Consider the following 25,108-nt stretch of genomic DNA (forward strand, 5'->3'; position numbering starts at 1 on the left):
TAAGACAATAAACTAAAAGTCTGGAAAAAAATTTTTTTTTAAAAAGGGGTGGGCAGATGCTTCAGGCAAACAGAAATCAAGGACTACAGCATTAGCTGGGCAAAGTTTAATTCAAAGCAATAAAGACACAAGAGAGGGTCTTGTTTCATTGAGAGGGAATCCCAGCTTTAGCCTGAGTAGGACTCAGAAATCTCTGACCATTTCTTTTGAGATATGAACTAAGGCTGAGGGTCTCCCAGGAGAGAACTCAAGCTATGTTCATTGTAACAGGTGAGATACAGCTAGACATATCTTAGGAGATGATAGGCCTTTCTGTGCCAAAATTCTTTTTGCCTGAGATTCTAGGGCCCTCATCATGGGGGGGTAAAGAAACCAAGTACAATGGGTATGACCTGGGAAGGAAATCATACTTACCAGAAGAAGTATTTCTTAGGACAATGTGGTATCTATTATTGGGATTTGCCTTTTGGTCCACTCTCTTGTTATTTTTCTAATCTAAGTCTTGTGCAAAGCATGGAAACTACAATTAAAAACTTAAATGATTACTTTCCTAAAACCATAGCTTAAAAAAAAAAAAAAGCCAGCAGTGTGTCCTTGAGATCCTTATAACAGAGTGTAACATAAAAAGTGGAGAGGGCCATCCATTCACTTCAACTTTGCATTGAATACCATGCAATATGATTGGTGTTTCAAAGTATTATTCTGGTAGTAGCATAGAATGAGTAAGTCTGCAGAGAAAATAGGCATTTAAAAAGCTGTTACAGCAATCTAAGAGAGGAGTGCAATCTGACATCACAAGGGCTCCAGCATGTTATCATTGGTGCACAGCATAAAACAGGGGGTGCTTAACAAATAAATTCATGGTTGTATCCCATACATGCCTAGAAGAGGGGCTGTGGAACTTCCACTTGTAGCCATAATAGAGCAACTGAGGTCAACTCCCACCTTCCCTCTCACCGTAAAGGGATCTAGACAAAGGATATGAAATAATTCTTTCCAAGCATTGGACAATGGTACTGCCATGCTGTGATTCTTTAGAGAAGGGGAACAAACAAGGTAAGCCCTACAGTTATTCCAGATTTCTGTCTGGATGTGTCTTGTAGATCATGGTTCCATGAAAAGCTAGAAGCTAGAAAAAGAAAAACAAATTGAACCTAAGATAAGCAGAAGTAGGGAAACTGAAGAGTGGAGCTCAGTAAAATAGAAAATAAACAGTAGAGAAAATCAGTGAAACCAATAGCTGGTTATTTCAAACGGTCAACAAAATTGACAAACCTTTGGGTGCCTGGATGGCTCAGTGGGTTAAAGCCTCTGCCTTCAGCTCGGGTCATGATCCCAGGGTCCTGGGATCGAGCCCCATAGGGGGCTCTCTGCTCAGTGGGGAGCCTACTTCCTCCTCTCTCTCTCTCTGCCTGCCTCTCTGCCTACTTGTGATCTCTATCTGTCAAATAAATAAACAAAATCTTAAAAAAAAATTGACAAGCCTTTAGCTAGACTAATCAAGAATAAAAGAGGGAGGACACAAATGATCAAGAAAGAGTACATCCCTACAGATCCTACAGAACTTAAGGGAGAAGAAGGTATTGTAACAATGTTATACCAATACATTCGACAACTTAACTGGAATGGACATATTCTTTGAAAGACACAAATTGAAAACTGACTGAAGAATAAAGGGAAAATCTGCATTGCCCCTTATATTCAAGAAATAGAATACATAATTTCAAAATCTTCCCACAAAGAAAATTCCAGTCCTGGATGGCTTTAATGATGGATTTTTTACCAAACACAATCCTCCACCAACTAAAAAAATTGAGGTAGGGTAGCACCTCCCAACTCATTTTATAAGGCCAGCATTACCTTGATACCACAAACAGGTAAAGGTGTTATAAGAAAAGTAGACCGTAGACCAATTTCACTCATGAGCCTAGAAGAAGGGCAGAGCCACTAGGTGGACATAAATTCTTTTTTTTTTAATTTTTTTCAAAGATTTTATTTATTTATTTGACAGAGAGATCACAAGGTAGGCAGAGAGGAGGCAGAGAGAGAGGAAGAAGCAGGCTCCCCGCTGAGCAGAGAGCCCGACGTGGGGCTCGATCCCAGGACCCTGAGATCATGACCTGAGCTGAAGGCAGAGGCTTTAACCCACTGAGCCACCCAGCCGCCCTAGGTGGACATAAATTCTATTGAGGATAGAATTCTGATGAATTCTGATAGAATAGAATTAGAATTAATTCTAATAGAATAGAATTAGATAGAGTAGAATAGATAGAATAGAATTAGAATTCAATAGAATTCTGATGGGAAATTATGGCCCTGGAGGATATGGAGCTCTTAAATGGGTGCTGGGTGGTGCAAAGAGGATATTCTGCAGGAGAGAACTTGTTAATAAGCAAATGTGAGTGCCCATCCCCCAGGGACTCCTAAATAAAACAGAGAGGAACCAAGGAAGTCTGTAGATCCTTCATGTGGTTGGGAATAAGAGCTGGTGAAATTATGGTGTCATTTGTTTCCACATGCTAGTAAGAGCTGGAAAACTTGCATTTTATTGACAAAATGTACACTTTACCATGGAAGTATAATTTCAAGATAAAGGTACAAGATAACTTTACATCCAAAAATATAGAGCAAGAAGCTATTAGAAATATAGGAATAAATAATCAAAACTACAACTGTGCTGAGAGATTTTACTATTCCTCCTTTTGTTTAGTTTTATTTATAACTTGGTGAATCTTTTTGATCTACATATTCGCTTTGGTTTTGGCTCAGAAAGCTTTGGCTTTATTCTTCTTTTTATTTTTAAAAATTATGTATTTGATTATTGCTTCTGTTATATTCTATATGCACCTTTGGAAATATCTTTTTTAAAGATTTTTTTTTAAGATTTTATTTATTTATTTGACAGAGAGAGATCACAAGTAGGCAGAGAGGCAGGCAGAGAGGGAGAGGGAAGCAGGCTCCCCGCTAAGCAGAGAGCCCGATGTGGGACTCAATCCCAGGACCCTGTGATCAAGACCTGAGCCGAAGGTAGTGGCTTAACCCACTGAGCCACCCAGGCACCCGAAAATATCTTTGATTTTTCATTTAATTTCCTTTTTTTCCTTTTTGTCCTCCATATGACTTTTTTCTTCCATTGCTTTATCCCTTTTTTTTAAAGAAGTTTTATAGCTCTACTCCCAAGTCCCCCACATTAGTGACTCTTTTAAATACTATTTTATTATTGCTACTGCTATTATTACACTTGTTATATTATCAGTACTATTCTATAAGCTTTTCTAATCTGCCTTTTACTTGAGCCAGAGACATGGGTGCAGTCTTTGATTCCATCCTTCTCTCTTTCCCTCCTATTTTCAATGCCTCATCAAGTCCTGTAGATTTAACCTTCAAAAGGTGTCTTGGAACCACCTTGCCTCTATTCTCCCAGCTACTCCTTTTGTTTGGTTCCTCATCATTTCTCTTCAGGCTTGTAACAAAAGCCTTCAAGCTGATCTCCTGGATGCCAGCACTTTAGGACAATAGACTGATTCCTTAGCTAACCTAAGAAACTCCTTATAATTTCACCCTTGTCTCCCTCACAAGATGCATCTCTCCTATTCCTTCTCTCGGATGTTCCATTAATTAGCATTCCTGACTGACCAGCTTCCTCTCCTTGTGATTTTGCATGTGCTGCTTGTATGTTGCTTGCCTATACCCCTTGGCAAGCTCTAATTCGTTCCTCAAGATTCAGCTCAAACATCACATACGCTAGGAAGCCTTCTCTCACATCTGCCTCCCCTCCCTGGTCTGTGTCAGGTGGGGTCCCTTAGACCCCACATTTTCCTCTATCACAGCATACATCATAGGCTACTGCAGCCCTCTCTTTATTTGTCTGTCTCTTCCACCCCGAGATGGTGACCTCCTTGGGAACAGGAATTATCTTATTCATCTTTATTTCTCTAGCACCTCGTGCCAGGCTAGTACGAAGTTTTTACTGAATGAAAAACTTAAGAGTGATGACCTTACTCCAAGTCCTAGATGAATAGCACTCATGTTCTCCCTATGCTTAATGCTGCTTTAATCTAGCTCCTAGACTCTGTGATACATGCAACAGAAAGTCAGCCCCCAAATCAGCTGTCTCCAGATCCTGGCACAGGGTTCAGCACACTGTAGGCACCCAACGAACATTTCTCAAGCTGGCGTGGCTTGCAATATATTATTCTGTCCTAAGTCAGATCTGTGCATTGAAAAGGGGGCTGGAAGTCAATGATGAAAGGCTATTTAACTGCATCCACACCAGTCTCCACAGGGATTGTATGGATTTTGTTTTATGTGGGGAAGTGAGAGGACTACTGAATAGAAGAAATCCAGGGCTGCTCACTGGAAGGGATGTAATGACAAAAGACCTGGTGACTTGCAAGAAGTCATCTACTGGACGGTATTTCGGAAGTTGGCCAAATTCAGTGTGATGTGCAGCAACATAGCAATCTCCTGCTCATTTGTGGGGGTCACCCAGCAGGTGGAAGTCAGAATTAGAATGAAATCATGTTTACGGGACAAATAAATAACAGAGCATCAGGCTCCCTGCACCCTGCTCCCCTAACACCTGGATGCAGTGAGGGGTCCGAAAGGCAAGATGGTGACTGGATATTGCCAGCCAATGGTGCCCACATTCAGGAGGGTAATTCTGGGCAATCCCAGAGGAGACTCAGAAGTAGATGCAGTAGTAACACAATCATTGTGCTGCCCTAAGCAGCAGCTGCTGCGTCCAGCTGGACCAGGGCATTGGCCTCTGCTGGGCCATTCCCAAAGGCCATTTTAAGAAGTAATGATAAGATCTAATCAATTATTGTGTAGGAGAGGGAGAGAGAGATGGTAACCAATAAATATCTCATTTCCCCTGATTTTCCCAAGCCTTCTCTGCTAAAATCTCCCATTGTGGAATAAGGCATTCATTTTCCCTTGACTTTCAATTCAATTTTAATTTGACGATTTTTTTTTTTTTTTTTTTTTTTTACACTGAGCACCTCTTAAGTGCTGGTTACTGCTATAGAGGCCAAGGATCCAAAGATGGATGAAACACAATGTCTGTGGTCACGGAGTTCTCAGTGTGCTCGGGGACAGAAACAGAGCGGCTGGGTCAGTGCAGGGTCTGACACTGGAAAAGGACTGCACAAAAGGCAGAGCTCAGGACCCAGATGGGCAGAGAGCTCCTTTTGGAGGCACAGGGCAGGGTGAAACCCAAAGGGGCTGGAACCCCAGTGGGAGGGTTATCCAACCCAGTGGATAGGAGTGGGACATATGGCAGCACTGAGAACAAGAATCAGGCAACCCAGCAACAGGGTAAGTAGGGCTGTTTATGGGTGTCGGGGGGGGGGGGGGGAGAAAGCAAAGACCTAAAAATAACCCCAAACTGGCCAGATCAGAAAGTACTGAGAACATCCAAGGAACCAGGAGAAAAGCCCTGCTGACTTTGGTTTCCTGGAACTTCATGCAGTATTTCCAACCCAGGTATGAATGCCCATCACATGGCTTCTGTGCCAGCCACGAACCACTTAGGCTTGAAGTGTGGTGTAAGCCACGAGCCCTGGGTGTTGCCAGGGGCAGAAGAGGAAGCATCAGGACAGGTCTCATGGAAACAATGACTTTGACAGAAAGCTCCTAGAAGGGTCAGGGCAACCCCGATCTTGGCACATGTCCCAGAGAAACCGCCCCCACCAATGTCGGATGTCTGGGTGACTGGCAGTTCTGCTTCATCCCTTTCCTGAAATTCCGTCTGCTCCAACTGTTTGGGGCTGGAACATTGAGATTCTGTGCAGCAGCGGGCCTATTGGAATGCACAGGAGGCAGCTGCCTGCCATCTCCTCGTCTTTCTCTGGGCTGTGTTCCCACAGAAGGCGCGAACCTTCTTTTCTGTGTCTCCTGGGTAGAACATTTGAATTCCCCTGGGAAACCCCACTAATTCAAAACCCAGTGACTCAGAATTTGTGATCATGTGACTAGGACTTGGATTAACTTGCTCCTTGAACTTGATGTGAAGGGAAGACTTTTCTAATCACATAAATAGGGCAAGGTTTCATGGGTAATGATGGATTTAAAAGCTGTTTTTCAAGGGCTTTAGGAGAAATCAGAGTCACAGAAGAAATCTTGAGTCATTCAGCACAATTGCAGGTAGGTTTGGTATCCAGCCTCTGCTGGCATGATTACATACATCCCGTGACGGGGAACTCACCCCTTCTGGAGACAGTGGATTCCATCTTAAAGCAGGCTGATTGGAAAGGTCTTTCTTATACCCAAATCTTTAGGGCCCCTAATCATTGGTCCTATTTCTGGCCACTGGAGCTGTACAGAAGGGGTTTGTGCCTCAAGGTTGCTCATCAGAGGCCTGAAGACAAGCTCTCCAAGTTTTGTCCTTACTGGTCATACACACAGGAATCTGCCTTGAGGTCTCAAGTCTCAGGGAGAGACTGGGGACTTTCTGGGAGAGATGGCTTAGCGGCAGCCTTCCCAGGGATGGGAGTGAGGAGCAGCTGAAAAGCCCTGGCCAGGAAGCCTCAGGCCAGAAAAGAACTGGGAGGTGGGAGGGGTCCTAGGTCCTGAATCTTTCTAAGGCGAGCTGTGCCCTGAAACCAGGTTCGTGGGAGGGGGGGAACAGCTGAAGTGGGGAGCACGGGGGCTCTGGACAGAGTACCAGATTGAGCACAGGTAGCGCAGCAGGGGAGCTGTGCCACAGAGGCTCTCTTCCCACCACCCCGCCCCGCCTCCACTTCCCCATCCTTGTCCTCTCCTTTCTCCCTGCTCTTTTTTACCTCCTCCTGATCTTCATAAGCTTTGGCTGGCATTCCCTCTCGGAATCTCTCATCCTTTTTAGCCTGGCTCATTCTCCTCGCTTCCTATTCCTTCCATCTCACCCCCTCTCTCTCTGTCCTTGTCATTCTCTCCCCTTTCCTGCCCCTCTCCACCTCCATCACTGTTTCAGGGAGCCTCACCCTCTATATTCAAAGAGAATATATCATATACACAAGCCACGCTCAACTGAAGCTACTTGTGAGCTGGACTTCCTTTGTCTGTTATCTTGAGTGCTTTCTGTGGGGCAGTGACCCTCCCTTGAAATACAATTCTGTTCCCTGCTTCTGAGTGATGGTCTCTGCATCCATTTCGGGATAGTTGAGAACAGGTAATTTCTGCAGCAGGCAAACAGGGTACACAGATGAAAATCCAGATTCACAAATACAAAATGATTTGCTTCAGGAATTATTTAAATAGCCAGTGCATTTACAGTGTGATTCAATTTACAAAGATTAGCTTCACATGCACCCTCTCTGTAACATCCCTCTTATGTATGGTGAGTTCATATCTGAGTCTTTACTTTTTAAAAAAAAAAAAATCAGCAAGATGTTTGAAAGCCTTACTGAGTTCTTGTTCCTTTGGGCAACCGAAGGAAGTAAATCTTTTTGCAAAGGCAGCTTGACATAGTGGGAAAAGCACAGATTTTAAATCCTGGGTCTTTAATTCTCTGGGTCCAGAAAGGCTTCGTCTCTCTGAGTCTCTGTCTTCTCATCTGTAAAGTGGGGAGAATAAAATGACCTGGCAGGTCCGTTGCGAGTTAAGAATGAGTCGATGTTTCAAACTCATGACCTTCAAAGCAGGTAGGATTACTTGAGATTTGAGGAGCATGCGTATCTGGAGTCTTTCTTAACATTTTCTGATCATACATAGCAAAACCATAAAGATTTGGAGACTGGATTTAATTAAGAAGGCCATGGTTCTTTGCAGTAAAGAAGAACATCATCAATTCCTGGAATTAGCTTAAAGAAAAACTTGTTGAACTGACATGTGAAGAAACCATGATAGCACCCTGTTATGGTTCATGTGGGTCAGTAGATATATTTTAAATGATCTGTTTGGAACACTCTGTTCCTTAGATGCAATAGGTATGTATGAACTTATAATTTAATGGCTTGAAATTCTAGGCTCTGTATCAAAAGGAGGTGGTACTTAATGGCTTGGCAGAGGATGCAGATTTCGACAATGAATAAGAAAGACAAAATCTTAAATTAATTCATGCCGATGAAGAGGGAGATAGAAGAGGTGAAGAAGTGTTTAACCAGACAGAACTTCGTAGAATTGGCAGGCACTCCCGGGGGATCTCGGGGCTGTGGTCCAGATGCCTTGGGGCTACAGATGCTTTATTGGTTTCTTTGTGAACTAAGAGAGGGAGAGGCCAGAAACTGCATGGCAAGAAACCCGACAGGGGCTTTAGAGAACTCCCGGTCAGCAGTGGGAGAAGATCATATGAGCTTCTTACACAAAATTGACTTCAAATCCAGTGTTCATGGAAGGAGTGAAGTATTCAGGAAGAAAGTATTTTTTACTCAGTTCCAGGACTAAATCTGAGCCAGACTGGTTTAAAGAGTCCTCAATGCTAGTTAATGATTACAATAGAATGAAAAGAGCGTAACAGAAGCTGTCCACTAGTTTCCTTCAGTTCTAACCTAGATGTGCTAAAAAAAAAAAAAAAGTCTTAAAAAGGCATGTTTCAAGCTGCTTTCTCCACTCCCTCAGTGCGCATTCCCTTCAGTCCCTGCTGACTGAACCCCTGCCCCACCTCTCCTCCAGGACTTCCTGCTGGTCACCAGGGTGCGCCATATTGCTAAACCCAGTCCTCACCGTGTTCTGTGACTTGTCCGCAATCTTCAGCATAGTTGACCACCACTTCCTTTTATTTTTCTTTCTGCATATTTTTACCTTTTTATTTTGGAAATGTTTGAACCCACAGAAAATTTCCAAGAATAACTCTGATGAACACACACATATCCTTCATCTGGACCCACCATTGGTGATGTCCACTTCAATCATTCAGTTAGGGTGAAACCCCGTAGGCTCCCTCACTGTAAAGGGATTTCTTTTCTTTTGTATTTAGCAGGTGGTCTGTGGTGAGGTACTCTGATCTAGACCCCCCCACCCCCGATGAAAGACTTTTACGTCCATTAATGATTTTTACCTGAACCAGTTATTGCAAAATGTTGAATTTCTTGCTCTTTCATCCCCTGTATACTTTGTAGCTGGCATTCCACTGTAAGGAAAAATTTCCCTCCCCTCCCCCCACCATTTTATTTATCTTTGGTTTCTTGTTTTGTATCTGTGAATTTTTTTATTTTTTTCCTTCAATGAGTTTTATATTCCATTACTGTTATTAATCATTTTAATATCTAAATTATCCAAAAATTGACCAGTGGGGACTCCTGTAGGTTGGCTCCTATGTCTCTTTTACCTTACTGAGAGACTGAAGAGATAAATGAACAATGGCCAGACTATAATTAAAAATAGAACTCTGACCCATGATCTGCAGCTTCTAGACCAGAAAACTAATCTGTTATCTCTAGAACTATAAGATCCTTAAAAAGTCAGACTACTATCTCTAGCAAGCATCTAGGAAACCAATCATTATCCTCTGCAACAATCAGCCCCAAGTGGCCAGGACTTGACTAATAACTGCCAGTTTCCCTAATTTTTGTCCCTGCTGCCAATTTAGGACCTACAAGAGAACAAAATATGCCCTCTAACCAATTACACAGGATGCCCTGTTTCTATTTAGTCCACCTACAGTTCCTCCCATGCCAACAGCCTCCAATCAGGGCATACCTGAAGGCTTCCCCTTCCCCCACTGTGAAGTGTTTTTTTCCATTCTTGGGCCTGCCTTTGAGCCTCTACCAAAACACAGGTGGGGTCCCATGCTATCGTAAGCTCTGCATAACTAGATTTTGCTTGGTCTCACGTGGATGGTCTTGGTTTACTTCCATAGCGGCCCCATCATTGTGTTAATGGAGCACCTCTTTGCTCTTTGGCACAGTGAGTTCCAGGCTCACCTTGTACTCTCCCTGCCCCAGCCCTGCCATCAACTGGGAGACTGATATTTAGAAACCAAGATCTGGTCACTGCTTGTGCCCATTTTTCCTGGGATCACTGTCTCCTTTTATTTTATCTTTTTTTAAAGATTTTATTTATTTATTTGACAGAGAGAGAATGGTCACAAGTAGGCAGAGAGGCAGGCAGAGAGAGAGAGTGGGAAGCAGGCTCCCCGCTGAGCAGAAAGCCCCATGTGGGCCTCGATCCCAGGACCCTGAGGTCATGACCTGAGGCGAAAGCAGAAGCACCCTGTCTCCTTTTAGTATCACTCTCCTCTCTAGAGGACTGTGTTATTATACTCTCCCATTTTTCCTCCTCCTTCACTCAGCATGACTTCACAGAATCCTTTGCTCTCTTATGTCCTTTAATCAGATTCTAAGTGTGAAATCATTCCAAGTGCCAGTTGTAAGTCCCCTTCTCTTCTCCAACATAAGATGATAAATTCAGTTATTAAAAAAATATAAATATATATAAAAATATATATAAATTACACACACGCGTGTGCACGCGCGCACACACACGCACACACACATATATATACATATACTTTCTTACTGAACAGCTTTGGTACAGTGGAAAGAACTCAGACTAGGTGATTAAAGTTCTGGGTTCAAGATCAGGTATTGTACTTGCCTGTTACATATGGCCTAGGGTAAGTGTCTTATTACTTCATTCTTATTTCAAAAGCCTTATTTCTTCATGTATAAAGAGAAACATAATAAATAAAATATTATTATTTTTATTTTTAAATATTTTATTTATTTATTTGACAGAGAGAGAGAAGGGGAGACCAGAAGCAGGGGGAGTGGCAGGCAGAGGGAGAGGGAGAAGCAGGCTCCCAGTCTCATGCAGGGTTCAATCCCAGAACCCCGGGATCATGACCTGATCCCAGGGCAGACGCTTAACTGACTGAGGCACCCAGGTGCCCCCAAATAAAACATTATTATAAACATTCATGTGCTGCAAATAATGGTTGCGAAACTCAAGTGTGGTAAAACGTGCCCAAGCTTTTATAAGCTTGTACACACCAGGGTCCACCCTGAAATCTAGTACCCCATAAGTCCATCCAGCTGCTGGTCTCAGCCAAGGCAGGATAAAGGCTTTGCTAGTCAAATGCTTAGGGACTCGTTCAGGATCACCATCTCTCAACTGGACTCCTCAGTCTGCTCAGCTGGACCATGCTGTATCATCCTATCCAAATCAACTGGTATCAAGCCTGTTTTAAAACATTCAGTGGCTTCCATTTCTCTATGAGGAAAATGCAGATGCCTCCTCTAGTTTGCAAACCCCACTATGTTCAGGCCATTCTCCACCCTCACCTCCCCTGCCTCTCTTCTTCCAATCTGCTCCAGCCTCTCTGGCCCTCCTTTTATCTCTCTGATGAGCCAAGCTTGTTCCTTATATCTTTTCTACTAGCAATTCTTCTGCCTGGAACTCTCTGGTAGGGTCTAAAGTGACTGCTGCTTCTCATCCTCCAGGCCTCAGTTCAAAGTGCACTGTCTCTTCTCACCACTTACTTGAAGCCTTGAAGTAGTGACATTCCAGTAACAGAAACGACATTTGGTGTCCAGATCTTGGTTTCTAAATACCACTCTCCATTAAAAAGAACTGGGGTTCCTTGGACAAATTGCTGATTCTAGGAAAATGCAAGATGAGCCTAGGACACCTTATAGTAACAGCAAGTGAAGAAGATCTAAAAGAGATAGAAAGAGAGAGAGAGAAACAAAGGTAAGAAGAATGATGGGACCATGTCAAAAGGACACAGGAGCCAATCTGAATGAGCTCCCAATGGCCAAAGCTGGGACAATTAGAGCAACAGAATACATTACAATAATATTGGATTATAACCCCCCAAATAAAATATATTTCAGTCTGTACTGATATAAACAAATATTGAGTGAATAAATAAATAGGGAAGAAGAGACAAATTCTGCATGCAGGATTCCAAATAATTTATGTAGACCCTTTTTCTCAAGGAGGTAGACCCCTTAGGTATGAGCTGTGCATAGTGATTTCCTTCCAAAGAATGCAGTATGGAAAGGAGGAAGGGAGAGTAACTTGGAGAAACTGGCCAACACAGCCAAGTGACCAAGGCCGACAGCAACAGTGATCAGTCATGTTGATAGTATGCACCCTTGATGTGGTGTGATGAGAACGGCACTTCTCTTTTGTGGTCTTCAGCCCTAAGACCCATAAGCACAGTGAAATTATGAGAAAAACATCAGAAAAATCCCAGTGAAGGACATTGTACCCAACTAGTGCCCCCCAAACTGTCAAGATCAATCAAAAACAAGGGGAGTCTGAGAAACTGTCATAGCTAACAGGAGCCCAAGGAAACAGATGACTAAAATGTAATGTGGTGTCCTGGATGGGGCCCTGGAGCAGAAAAAGGATGTCATGTAAAAAGTGGAGGAAATCCACATAAAGTATGAACTTTAACTATGATATGTCAGTATGCCTTCATTAATGATAACAAATGTACCATACTAATTTAAGATGCTAATAATAGGGAGACTGGGTGCAGAGTATCTGGGAACTCTCTGTACTATCTTATAATTTTTCTGTAAATCCAAAACTGTTCTAAAATAAAACCCCCCTTTTTTTTTTGCTTAAAAAAAGCTCACTTAACGGTATTTTTAAATGTGTGAATTTTATTGGATAAAAATAATACCTTGATTTTTTTTTTTTAAATGGGGAAAAAAAAAAAAAAAAAAAACCTGAGGAACTTAAGAGATTTTCCCGGCACAGCTAGCAAGTGGCAAAGCTAGAATGAGAATTTAAGTCATCCTATTCTGTTATCTCACACTACCTACTATGGACTGAATTGTGTCCCCCCACCCCACTAAAATTCCTGAGTCTAAGGGCTAACCCTTAATGTGACTATATTTGGAGATGGTGCCTTTAGGAAGTAATTAAGGTTAAATGAGATTATAAGGGTGGGGCCTTAGAGTCAGATAGGATTGGTGGCCTTATAAGAATAGAAAGAGATCTCTGTCCCTGCCTTCTCCCTTCCCCATGCACAGACCAAGGAAGGGCCACGTGAGGACAAAGCAGCCATCTGCAAGGCCGGAAGAGTGCTCTCACCAGAAACAGAACCCGGCTGAACCATGATTTTGCACTTTTCCAGCCTTCAAAATGGTGAGAAAATAAATTTCGGTTGTTCAAGCCACCCAGTCTCTGTAATCTTGTTATAGCAGCTGGAACAGATGAACACACAAACTTAAAAAAAGAACAATACTGTAATTTATAGAGTACTATGTTCCAAGCACCATTCTGAAAACTGTAGAGACATTCAGTCTACACAGCGACTCTGATAGGGAGCTAAGTGGTACTATTATCCCCATTTTGCAAATAAAAAACCTAGGTTTAGAAAGGGTAATGTCTGGGATCACACAGCAAACCAGGATCAGAGGTGGGTGTCCCACTCATAATTATTTGATGTTAAAGCCCAAATTCTTTCAACCACTCCCCAGGGCCTATCTGTGGGGAGTCATGCTCCAGCAACTTTGGAAAACAGAGTATCTGCACAATTTATTTGGAATTCTTCTGCATGGGAGATCTGTTTCTTCTGCTCCATTTATTAATTTATTTGACCATTTCTTCATGTCAGTATGGACTCAAGGATATTTGTTGTACACTCTGGGTTATAATCCAGTACTACTTTATTTGATTGCTTGCCTAACTCCAGTTTTGGCCACTGGAACTCCAGTGCCCCTTTGACATACTCCTATCACTGTGTTTTCACTTTTGCTTTCTTGAGCTCTCCCTTCCTTTGTAACACTATAAGATACTCCAGGATCGCCTTTTTTTTTTTTTTAATTTTATTTATTTGTCAGAAAGAGCAAGAGTGCACGTGCGCTAACGCACATGAGTAGGGGAGAGAGGCAAAAGGAGGAAGCAGGCTCCCCGCTGAACAAAGAGCCTGATGTGGGACTCGATCCCAGGACCCTGGGATCCCGACCTGAGCCGAAGGCAGACACTTAACCTACTGAGCCACCCAGGTGCCTCACTCTAGCACCATCTTATATATTTTCTGCTCCAGTCTTCAAATCAACCATTTCCCCAAAGAGCCCTTGTTCCTTTTATTGGAGAATGATATTAGAAAGTAAAATTGGGTCATTAGATGTGGTCATTGCTACCGGTGACTCCTTGTTTCCAGGTTCTTTTATATTTCTGTATGTAAGCATTTATACCTATATTAATCAAAGCATAAATTCATGTTTTACTTACTTATTAATTATTAATTACTTCATGTATCTACTATAATCCATGCTAACCTTCTCTCCCTTTGCTTACTTGTAACCTCTCATTCCCACAAGGAGAGACTTGACTCCTACCATCTCCCATTTATTCACTAATTATTCAGTTCCATCCTGCAAGCTTAGAGCCTTGTGTGCTCATACAGCATTGTGAACTCATACCCCCATGGGAAACAACTTTATCAACTAGAGTACAGTGTTTATTTACAGGTTGGTTGTTTGTGTTACCTTTAGTCTGTACAGACTCATTTCAAAAAGTTACTTAGGTCAGAACCTCTCCTGTCTTCAGTGGGGTTGTTTCCTACATCGTAATACAGTTAGACTGCCCTGTCACTGCCTCTCCTAGACTGACTTTGACCCCCAAAAAGATTTTTTTATTTGCATATAGCTATCCAATTGTCCAAGCGCCATTTATTAAAAAGCTATCCTTTCTCCACTAAATTGCTTTTGTACTTCTGTTGGAAATCAATTGGCTAAATTATATGAGGGTTTATTTCTGAACTCTCTATTCTGTCCCATTTATTTATTTATCTGTCTTGAAACAAACACCACATTATCTTTATTATAATATCTTTATAATAAGGCTTGCAATTGGGTCATCAGTCCTTCTACATTGTTCTTCATTTTGAAAGTTCTTTTGGCGATTCTATGTCTTTTGCAGTTCCATATGAATTATGGACTCTGTCGATTTCCACAGGAAAAACAAAGGCTGATAGACTTTTGATAAGGACTCGGTTGAATCTATAAATCCATTTGGGGAGATCTTAACTCTTAATAATATAAAATTTTCTAATACGTGAACATGGCATATCTATCCAGTTATTTATATCTTCTTTAATTTTTCTCAAACGTGATTTGTGATTTTCAAGTATACAGATCATACTCTGTCAGATTTATCCCTGTTTCTTATTTTTAATGCAATGTAAGTGCTTTAAACTTCAATTTCCAAATTTGTGTTGCTGATATATTGAATTATACTGATTATATGTTGTATAATTGTATACAATTATTGTATATTGGGTAATTATATTGTATGAAATATATTGTAACTTGCAATCCTGCTACTCTCATTAGTTCTAGGTCTTTGTTTTTATATTCCATAGAATTTTGCACATAGGCAATTATGTCTTCTGTGAATAAAGACATTTTTATTTCTTCCTTTTCATTCTGGATTCTTTCATATCTTTTTCTTGCCTAATTGCACTAGCTGGTACTACTGCAATGTTAAACAGAGGTAGTGAGAGTGGACATCCTTGCTTTTTTCATGATCTTAGAAGATATTCAGTTTTTCATCATAAAGTATGATGTTGTTAACTTTTGTATATTCTCAGAAGCCCTTCATCAGGTTGGGAAAGTTCCCTTATATTCTTAGTCTGTGACAGTTTTTATCTAGAATGGAGGCTAAATTTTATAAAATGCTTTTTCTGTAACTACTGAGAAAAATCATAGCATCTTTAATCTAGTATGGTGAATTACATCTATTGATTTGATAATGTCAAACTAAAATTTGTATTCCAGGGATTAATTTCTACTTCATCATGATTTATTATCACTTTTATATCTTTCTGCATTTGATTTGTCAAAATTTTGTTAAAAATTTTTGGATGGGAGGACTGGATGGTGCGGTTGGTTAAGTGTCCAAATCTTGGTTTTGGCTCAGGTTGTGATCTCAGGGATGTGGGATCCAGTCCCACGTCAGACTCCACACTCAGCTTTAGACTCTTTCTCCCTTTCCCTCTGCCCTCCCCCCCCCAAATAAATAAATAAAATATTTAAAAATAAATTTTTTTGTATCTATACTCGTGATGGAATTTGAATTCCTTAATATTGGTCTATTTTGGTATCAGAATAACACTGGCCTCATAGAATGAGTGGGGAGTGCTTTTACCTTTCAGGAAAAGTTTATAGAGAATTGGTTTTTTTTCTTTCTGAGTTGTTTATTATAATTCACCAGTGAAATTATCTGGGCCAGGAGTTTTCTTTGTGAGAAGGTTTTTAGTTATAAATTCAATTTCTCTAGTAAATACAAGTCAATTAACATTACCAGTTTCTTCTTGCATGAGATTTGATAGATTGAGCCATTTAAGAAATTTGTCCATCTCCCAAGTTTTAGAATTTATTGGCAAAAATTTATTCTTAATATTATCTTACTACACTTTTAAAATCTGTAGACTCCATAGTGATAGCACCTCTTTAATTCCTAATGTGGGTAATTTGTATCCTCTCTCTCTGTCTCTTTCTGTCTTTCTGTCTCTCTCTTCTCCTGAGTAGCCTGCCTGTAAGAGGTTTCACAATCTTAGTGATGTCCTCAAAGAACTTGTTCTTGGTTACATCAATTTTCTCTATTGTTTTCTTTTTTCTATTTTATTAATTTCAACCCAGATATTTATCATTTCTGTATTTACTGCTTACTTTGAGTTTCACATGCACTTTTTATTATAGTTTCTTAGAGTCATTAATTTGATATCTTTCTTCTTTTCTCATATAGTATAAATTTTCCTCTCAGTACTACTTTAGCTGTATTCCACATTATTTCAAAATTCTGTGTTTTCATTTTAATTCAGTTCAAAATGCTTTCTAATTTGTTTTTTGATTACTTTTATGACCCAGAGTTGTTTAGAACTGTGATACATAGGGTTTCCAAATATTGGGAAATTTTCTAGATCTCTTTCTATTCTAATCTATCTATTGATTTCTAACATAATTCCATTTATGGTCACAGATCATACTTTGTATGACTTGAATCATTTTTAATGTACTGAGACTTAATTTATGGCCCAGACATAGACATTTTATGTTCTGTCTTGGTAAATGTTTTATGTGTGCTTGAAAAAAATGTGCATTTTGCTGTTGTTGAGTGAAGTGTTCTAAAAATGTTAAATGGGTCAAATCTGGTGATAGTGTTGTTCAAGTCTTTTATATCTTTACTGAATTTTTGTCTACTTGTTCTATCAGTTATTGACAGAGAAGAATTGAAATCATTAACTATAATTGTGGATATATCTATTTCTCCTTTTTTATTTTGAAGATGATAGGTGTATAAACATTTCAGATTTTTATGTCCTTATGAATTAACCCTTTTATCATTATGAAATGACCATCTTTATCCCTTATAATTTGCGTGCGTGTGTGTGTGTGTGTCTGTGGTGAAATTTACTTGGAAATTAATGCAGTTGCTTAGCTTTTTTTTTTCTTTTTGATTAGTGGAATACAGTCCTAATAACCGTATTAAAGAACATGTCTGTTAATTCTATAATTTGTATCATTTCTGAGTCATTCTTGATTGGTTTTCCCCTTCATTATGAATTTTATTTTCCTGGTCCTTTGTGTACCTGACAATTATTTTACTGGACATGAGGTACTCTGAATTGTGCTGAATATTTTTATAGTCCTAAAGGTATTCTTAAGCTTTGTTTTAGGATGTGGTTAAATTACTTGGAAACAGCTTAATCCTTTTGGTTCTTACTTTTAAGCTCAGTTAGGTGGGACCAGAGCAGCCAGCATTTAGCTTACAATTAATATTTCCCACTACTGAGGCAAGACTTTACTTGAACTCTAACTGATGTCAGGACTTAATGAAGCGTTTCACTCTGAGTGTTGGGAATGGGCACTATTTCCAACCAATGTGCATTGCAAGCACTGTTCCATCTCACCTTTTTGGGTAATTCTTTTCTTGGTTTCAGACAACTTTTCACATACATATGCTGATGATTATTTAATAAAATACTCAATGGGAATGTCTGAAGATTTCTGAAGTTCTCTCTGTGTGCAGCTTAAGTCTTCAATACCCTGAATGGAGAATTCTAGATGCCTTTGTTTCCCTGGACGTCCATTTCAGCCTCCTCAACTCAGGAACATGGTGAGGCTCTTCCCAGTTTCTGTCTTCCTGCACCATTGCCTAGAAACTTCCTTCAGGCAGTAAATAGGGTCAATAATAGTGAAGTATTTGTTTTCTGTCACTTAGGGATCACTATTCTCCATTGAATAATGTCCAATGTCTTCAGAGTCATCATTTCATATACTTTGTTCAGTGTTTGTGTGTGTGTGTGTGTGTGTGTGTGTGTGTGTGTGTGTGTTTCAGATGGGAGGCTAAATGCAGCCTTGTTATTCCATCTTGGCCAAAACTGGAAGTCTCGTCAATTCACTTTTTCAATATCTAAACAAAGAACGAACATTTTCCTTTTCTATTTTTCCACATAGTTACCATCTCCAGTGCCCTTTATTCTTTTCTGTAGATCTGAATTTCCATATGAAATTTCTCATTTTTCTTCAGTTTCAAGAATATTCTTCAGCATTTCTCGCAGTTGGGCCTTCTAATGATATATTATCTTGCCTTTCATTTATCTGAAATTATTTTACCTTCATTTTTGTAAGGCATTTTCACTTGATATAGAATTTTACTTTGGTAGGGGTTTTTTTTGTTGTTGTTGTTGTTGCTGTTTTGTTTTGTTTTTATTTTAGCATTTTGATGATGTCTTCTAGCCTTATTTGTTTATGAGAAATCAGCTACCTCTGGCTGCTTTTAAGATTTTTCTGTCTATTTGTGTTTTTCAGGTATTTAACTTTGATGGGCCCATGTGTGATTTCTTTGTATTTATTTTGCTTGAGATGTGATGAACTTTCTGGATCTGTGGGTTTCTTTTTTGATCAGATTTGAAAAATATTTGACCAGTATTTCTTCATAAACTTTTTCTGCCATCTTCCTTCATTCCTCTCCTTCTGGGACTGCATCTGTCCATCCACTTGATGCTGTCTCACAAATCAATGAGGTTCTGTTAATTGTTTTTCAACCCTTTTCGCCCTCTGTGCTTCAGTTTGGATGATTTCTATTGAACTACCTTCCAGTTCATTGATTCTGTCTTCTTCTTTATCCAAGCTACTATAATATTTTCTAATAAAAGTTTTTTAGACTTCAGGTACTGTATTTTTCAGTTCTAGAATTTCCTTCTCATTCTTTTTCACAGTATTCATATGTCTTCTCAAATCCCCCCTCTTTTCACACATTGACACACCTTTTCTTATAGATTGCTTATCATATTTCTCACAGTTATTTTAATATTCTCTTTGGCTTATTTCAGTATCTGCCTCATTTGTCACTTTGTTTTTGTCATCTGATTCTTCTCTTCATTGGGTTATATTTTTCTGTTTCTTCATATATATATATAGCAGTTTTAAAAAATATAATTATGTATACAGAACTCTGCATTCTGTTATTTTTCTCTGAAGAACATTGAGTTTTGTCCTAGTAAGTAGAAAAATTACCACTGGATTTCCTTGGTCTTGTGAAAGCTTGGTTTCAGTCTTTAGAGCAAGTCTGTTTAGGTTTTTCCCTTGGTAGTAGGATAAGTGCCTTAATCCTAGGATGTGGTATTTAATCCCAGGAGGTAGCCCTTATGAGATTTCAGTGGAAAGCTTGAGGTACTTACTGAGGCTCTACTTACCCACTTACCCACATGCCCTACATGCCCTAGGGTGTCAGCCAAGGATTAGAATGGCATGTATATGCAGCTCTGGGGGCTCCTCTCTCTATGGCTCCTTTCTTTCTAGAATCTCCCCCCTTCAATTTCCAACTGCCCTGGCAGGTTCAAGGTTCATTTTCTGACTCCTTGAGCTAATACAACAGCAACTTTCTGCATGAGCTTTCTCAGAAGTGCCCCAGTGCACCGCATAGACTGGGGACTGCCCTCAAATGAGATGCTGGATAAATGGGTATTACCCAGTGTGGTTCCCTTCTTTCAAGAGTCAAATTGCCTCTAGTTTCTGCCTGACTTTAGCCATTTTCCAGTATCTTCAAACGGTTAACTTTCTTTCTATTTTGTCCAGAGTTTATAATTAGTATGGGTAAGATAATTAACACAATACAAACTACCCTACCATTACCCTAACTTGGAAGTCTCCTGCTTCCTCATTTTTAAAATGAGGATAATATCTACTTCACAGGTTTTTTTCCCTCTGTGTGAGAATTAAACAAGAGTACACATGTAAAATGCCTGGCATAGATAGATATTCAGGAAATGTTAGTTTCCTTCTCTTGTTGAATTGATGTTGAATTGGCATTTGCTTCCTTTTATCTTCCTTCATTAGTCCTTGCTTCACTCTCTGGGTCCAACCTATATAGGATAATTTCTTTCCCATGTGGCAACCCATCAGGGGTTTGATGACAGAGATCATATCCTGTGCCTCCAAGGCTCCTTTATATTCAGGCTAAAATTCCTAGTTCTTCCTGCCGCATCTCAGGCCATGGGTTTTCTCCCGGGAACTAGGAGCGCTTTTAGCTCTTTTTTCATTAAGGAATCTCTTAAGTTCAAACTCCACTTCTGCCATTTATAAGTGCTGTAATTCAAGCAAGTTAACTTATTTCCTCAGTGTCAATACCTCCAGCTGGAAAACAGGTTAATAATCCATGTACAGCTTGTGTTTGCAGATTCAGACCCCTTCAACTTAAGCCACTGTTGGTGGGAGAGTCCAAAAGAGTGGTGTCCCCCATTTGGGTTCCTTCTGGCACTGATGGAAGGACTGGGGCTCCCTTCCTCTGATTGTCTGGGTGATGGAGAAGCACAGGGGAAAAGGGATATTACAACCATAATTCCATTTCTAGTGGCTAGTTTTAGTTTGAATCACCAAACACATCTTCACGTAGCAAGTTTCACTTTTCTTCCAAAGACCACACAGCCTAGTCTCATCTGAGAAGTGCATATTCCTCCTGTTATAACTTCGACCCTATTCTTTATGAAATTAACACTTGTCTTAGTATGCCATAGAAGCATTTTCCTCCCTCTTGATTGTCTCTGTCTGAAACAATAGGGTCAATGAAAACATCCCCAAAAGTCTCTTTCTGATCCCCAAATTTCTTTGGAAAAAAAGGAATAGGTAGTGGGTTTTCTTCTCCAAATGACTGAAAGCAATAGCAAAGGTGCAACAGTTCCTGTATAAACTACACGGTCCTCACACAAGTGAGTAGGATGATCATAAAACTTTTTATCCAAAGTAGGATATCTTGGGATGTCCGGGTGGTTCAGTAGGTTAAATGTCTTACTCAATTTTGGTTCGGGTCCATGATCTCAGGTTCATGAGATAAAGCCCTGGGTCAGGTTCTGTGCTAAGCGTGGAGCCTACTTGAGAGTCTCTCTCCCCCTCCCTCTGGCCCTCCCCCTCCACATGTGCTCTTTCTCTCTGTCTCTCTAAAAAAACAAAAACAAAAACAAGAAAACAATTAAAAAAAAAGTAGAATCCTTTTGGGAGTAATAGGGGGCACTATTAATAATATACCACAACAACTAAGGAAAATGGGAATGTGTATGGCATTGTGCTATTATATGCCATAGGGTCTGACTTCCTCTAAAGCTTCCTGATTCTCAAGGAAAAAAATGTCAGGTGACGGAATCACCAGATGTACAGACAAAGAGCCCTTTTTCCCGTTCCTCTACGGAGAATTCCTTTTTCGGCAACTGTATTGTTTGGGGACTGTGCTCCACTGGTGGAAGGTGCAGGGAGCTTAGGCATGATCACCTGTGCAGAGCCACTGGGAAAAGGATTATGTGGTCACTTTTGTCTGAAGCACATTCTCTACTCTAAAGGCAAAGACTTGAGCTCAAATAACCTTCTTGCGAGTCAAGGTCTCACTGCCCCTCATTGGGTTGTGTCCTGCCTGGTTAATATGTGTTTACTCACACAGCTCCCGCAAAAGGTCACTGCCTTCCCCCAGAGGTGCTGGTTTGCATGTAATGGAGCTACAAAGTGACCCTTCTCTCCTCCAGTTGAATTCAGTCCCAGACCTAGCCCAGGCCTAAGTCCCAAACTGAATATTCAACAAATACACACGTTACACTCATCTTGCTATTTTCTGAGCAAGCCATGCTTTTTCACTCCTTGTACCTTTCCACACTGTTATTGTGTCTAGAATGCTTTCCTGTTTCTAATTCTTTCTATCTGGTAAGATTTTACTCATTCTTCAAGTCCCAACTCAAATATTATGCGCTGTGTGAAGCCTTTCCTGACACCTCTCACCTCCGCTAATCTGCTACAGGTGTCAGAATTCATTAGGATTTGCTTCTGCTAATGTAAATGATGTGTGTGTGTGCGTGTGCATGCGCGCACACACACACACATATGTATTTATATTTATATTATTTAAAAGCATGACAATACTTTAAACAAGATAGGACTTTATTTCTCTTTCATAAGTAAGAAGTCAGAAGGTTGGTAGTCTGAGGCCGGTATGGTGGTTCCTTGATGCCATCAGGAATTTAGGTTCCTATCTTTCTGCTTTTCGATCCTTAGAGCATGGCTTTCCTCCCAAGGTCACTTCCTGGTTTAGCACATATGTCCACACGACAACCAGAAGAAGGAGGACAAAAATGGATTTTCCTAGCTACTCAGAGTTTCCATGTGTTAAACTAACCTTGAATTCCTGGAATCAACTCAGTTTGTCAGATGTATTATTATTTAGACACATTGCTGGATGCCACTGACTGATGCTTTAAGATTTTTGCAGCTGTGGTTCATGAAAGAGAGTGATCTATAGTTTACTTCCTCATACTGTCTTTGTCAGGTGTGGGTATCATGGGGATGTTAACTTCATAAAGCAGGTAGAAACTACTCCCATTTTTGGTGCTTTGGAATGTATATGTAAGTTTGGAATATTTGTTCCCTTGAATGTTTAGTAGAACTCACTGGTAAAACCCTACGGATCTGAAGTTTCCATTATGGGAAGACTTTTAACTATTCAAATTTGTTTTGACGATTATGGGACTCTTTGGGTTTTCTGCCTCTTGATAAGTTATGTTTTCTAAGAATATGCTCATTTCATCTAAATTTTCTTCAATATATTCTATCTTTATATCCGGTTCTTCCATTGATTATTTCTGCCGCCATCCAGATGATATCTTCAGTTCTGTCTTCTTGTTCACTGACTCTTGTATTTTATTTTTAGGTTCTTTTTGGTTCCTCAAATCTTGATCTTTTCTGATAGTTTCATGCATTTAGCAGCTTTATTGAGGTATCACTGTCATACAATAAATGACACGTGTTTATAATACATAATTTGGTAAGTTTTGCCCCATGCACACACCTGTGACATTATCACCACAATCCTGAAAATAAATATATCTGCCACACCCCAAATATTCCCCGTTCCCCTCCATAACCCCTTTTTCTGTCTCTTGTTGCCCAGGCAATCATTGATCTGCTTTCTGTCACTATAACTTGGTTTTCATTTTTAGAATTTTATATAAATACGTATACTCTTTTTGTTATCTGGATGCTTTCATTCAATAAAATTATTGTGAGAATCATTTCTAGTCTTGCATGTATCAAAATTTTACGCTTTATTACTGACTGTATTCTGCTCTATGACTATACAACAATTTGTCTATTCATTCACCTGTTGATGGACATTTGGGTTGTTTCCAGGTTTTAGCTATTAGAGATAAAGGTGCTGTGAACATTTATGCATGATTCTTTGTATGGACATATGCTTTCGTTTCTGTTTAGTGCCTACAATGGAATGGGCAGGTTATATGGTAGATGAATGTTTAACCTTTAAGAAACTGCCAACTGTTTTCAAAATGGTTCTACCATTGTATTACTTTCCCCTCAACAGCGTAAGAGGTTCAGTTGTTCTACCACTTTGCCAGTAATGGTTATTCTTTTTAGACAGTCCAATAGATGTATAGAGTATCTTATTACAGTTTAAATTTGCATTTTCCTAATAATCAGTGAAGGTGTGTCTTCTCTCTCTCTCTCTCTCTGATCAGTCTGGCTAGAGATTTATCAATTTTAAGATCTCAAGAAACCAGCTCTCGGTTTGATTGTAATTCTTTTTTTTTTTTTTAAGATTTTATTTATTTATTTGACAGACAGAGAACACAAGCAGACAGAGAGGCAGGCAGAGAGAGGAGGAAGCAGGCTCCCTGCCGAGCAGAGAGCCGGATGCAGGGCTCGATCCCAGAACCCTGAGATCATGACCTGAGCTGAAGGCAGAGGCTTTAACCCACTGAGCCACCCAGGTGCCCCTGATTGTTATTCTTTATTGTTTTCTGGTTTTTATTGAGTTCCACTCTGGTTTTTATTATTTATTTTCTCCTGTTTCATTTGGGCTTCATTTACTCTTTATTGTCTAGTTTTTTTTTTTTTTTTTTTTTTTTTTTTTTATTTGAGAGAGAGAGAGTATGAGTGGGGAGGGGGGGTAGAGGGAGAAAGAGAAGCAGACTCCCTGCTGAGCAAGGAAACTGTCTCAGGGCTTGATCCCAACACAGAGATCATGACCTGAGCTGAAAGTAGCCACTTAACCAACTGAGCCCCCAGTTGCCTGTTATCTAGTTTCTTAAGGTGTAAGCTGAGGCCATTGATTTGAGACCATTCTTCTTTTTAAGATAGGAATTTGATGTTATAAATTTCCCTCAAGCTTTAGGGGCATCCCATAATTGTGGTATGGTATATTTTCACTTATATTTAGGCCAAAACACTTTCTAACTTCTTTTTTGTTGTTGTTGTTGTTTTTTCCCTTTGAGATATAGGTTATTTAAATTGTGTTAACTTCCAAATATTTAGAGATTTTCCATGTATCTTTCTGTTACTGATTTCTAATTTAATACATTTGTGATCTGAAAACATACTTTGATGACATGCATTCTTTGAAAGTATTGAGACTTGTTTTATGGTCTAGAATATGGTCTTTCATGGCGAATGTTCCATGTATACTTAAAAAGAATATATATTCCTCTATTGGGTGGAGTGTTCTATAAATGTCAGTAAGTTGGTTGATAGTGCTGTTCAAGCCTTCTATATTTGTATTGATTTTCCACCTATTGTTCTAACAACTTTTGAGAGAGGAATACTGAAATCTTTGACTATCATTGTGGATTTATTTATTTCTCTTTAAGTTCTATCAGTTTTCACTTCATATATTTTGTTGCTCTGTTATTAGGTGCGTAAATATTTAGGATGTTGTCTTCTTGATAAAT

Source organism: Martes martes (assembly GCF_963455335.1).
Source record: "Martes martes genome assembly, chromosome: 4".
Lineage (NCBI taxonomy): Eukaryota > Metazoa > Chordata > Mammalia > Carnivora > Mustelidae > Martes > Martes martes.